We start from the raw sequence: 2,276 nt of genomic DNA, 5'->3' as shown, positions 1-2,276 counted from the left end.
TGAAAATATGAAAGTAGCCCAGAACATGAGATCACTTTTGGCAGCCTAAAAAAAAGAAACAGAATTGACCATTGTACTCATAACGTGCAAAGCTAGGGTCAGCCTTCCAAGAGCTCAGCTGAAGGTCACAGGAAGAAATCAGATACAGAGAAACTTTCAAAAGAAAGAAAAGGAAGGAAAAATATGTTCGATCCCCTGCCTCTGGCCTGCACTGACGCCCATAAGAGAGTAACAGTAGATTACACGGCGGCAGAGTAATTTCCCTGCCAGTAAATAGTTCTGGGGAAAGGTGAGTTGGAAAGGATCAACCGAATTAAAGGTAGAGGTTATCTGTAGATTTCAAGTGTGTGTTTCAGTGTTGTTCCACTTTATCATAAATAATTATCAAGTGACAGGAAAGTTTTTTAAAAGTATATAAAAGAATGAATCAGCAGAGTTAGCAGAATTATAAGATGACTTTTCTGGTTTGTGAAATTGTTTGAAAACCGAGTTATGGCCTTATACTTAACACAGAGTATAAAGGTTCAACACAGATATTACAATCTGATAATAAAATTATAGAATGTCTCTCTCTTCTTTACCTAACGTAGGGTTTACTTACAAGAAGAAAACCAGACTTGGTTTCCAATAGGAATCTGGCTTCCATTCCTGGCAGAGATCCAGGGAACGGAGCCTCTTGGTTTGAGCTTCTTATATTATGTAAAGAAATTCACAGACAGAAGGGAATACATTGTGTCTCAAGGGTTCTTCAACCTATCTGTGCCACTTAAATCTTTATAAGATTCAAGAAAAGGATTTGTCTTCTCTTTCTTAAGTTCCTGGGAGAAACAGACCCATTTTGAAAGCTGGAAAACATGGACACCATTGTGCTACTGACACCATGACCTTGACAAGTAAACCCAACATCACTGAGCCTATGATTTCTTTCTATATACCTGCCTGTTTTACCTCGCTTAATCGGAATTAAATTCAATAAGAGAAATAAAATCCATTTGGCTCTTTGAAAAGTAAGATGCTATGGAAGAAAGACTTTTTAGATAATTTCTTCTACTGCAACGGGAGCAAGAAGCAAACACAAGGGCCGGTTGTGCATTCATGCATGTTCACTTCCCAAGTCTTCCCATTTTGACTGTTCCCCTTGATCAGAAAATGTAGAGTGCAGCTGTGTGTTCCTAGATGCAGCAGAAATAAACATTCACAAGCTTCAGAAACACGCATGAGGAGGCTTCAGCTTGCATGATTCACTACCGCTTTTGACACTCTTCACAAATCAAGTTTGATTGGGTTTCTCATTGAAGCGATCTGACAGCCTAACCAAGAGGCCTCCTGGGGCTGGTTTTTTTTTTCCTTAGTAATAGTTAAAAAAAACAAGCCCAGAAACAGTAGGTTGGAAGTATCCAAACTTAGTTTTCTTTTTTATTTATTGTCATGCAATTGCTTCTTTAACTCACTCTATTGATCTTGAGTGGGAGGAAGAGGGGGTTGGATGGAAGGGGAGCATTGCTCAGAGTCAGGCATCTGTGGTTTGGTCCTGAGGGAAAGAAATAAATAGTCCCAACCTAGAAGATGAGGGAGGAGAAGGTAAAAAAAAAAAAAAACCATAAGATTGACTGGCTTGCAAGGGATCCCAGTGGATTCCTGCTTACACCAGAGCATCATTTAAGCCTATGTTCTTCCATCTACCTTGTTTGCAGTAAATAGCTGCCCATTATATCAGGTCAGGCAAGTGCCGGGGCGTCACAGCTCAGTGGCCCTGATCTGCCTGCAGAGCAGCCAGAAAGGTCCCCCAGAGAGCGCATGCGTGTGTCAAGTTCTGGAGCTGTCAAGGTTCTAAGCGACAGCTTATCTTGAGGGTTTAAAACATGCAAGCTGTCCCTGCTTGCTTCTCTCCTCCCCCACCCACCAGTTTCGCTCTTCTCGCTTTCCCTCCTCCATCACCCCCTCCTCCCCAGCACTTTTCCCTGTTGGCAATCTGCTTGAAAGAAGACAGATGCTGGAGCAGTTTTCCTTAAGTCGGCTCTAATTCCATAAGGTGCAATCCACCAAACACAACTCTGTCCATCTTTTGAAAAGGCTAACATCCCGAGGCAGCCCCATTTATTATTTGTCTTGACACTAACACAAATATCTTCAGATGGGTTAGAGTCTGTCACTTTACCATCCTTATGTTCTTTGCCCTCAATAAATAAGACACATTAAAGTTCTTAAAGGCAAACAAAGAGCTGTATCCTGGGTACCATTTGTCCTGCAGTTGCCATGTTTAATTGAACATTTTA

This window comes from Bos javanicus, chromosome 7, assembly GCF_032452875.1.
Source record: "Bos javanicus breed banteng chromosome 7, ARS-OSU_banteng_1.0, whole genome shotgun sequence".
Classification (NCBI taxonomy): Eukaryota; Metazoa; Chordata; class Mammalia; order Artiodactyla; family Bovidae; genus Bos; species Bos javanicus.
This window is presented reverse-complemented; position numbering follows the sequence as displayed.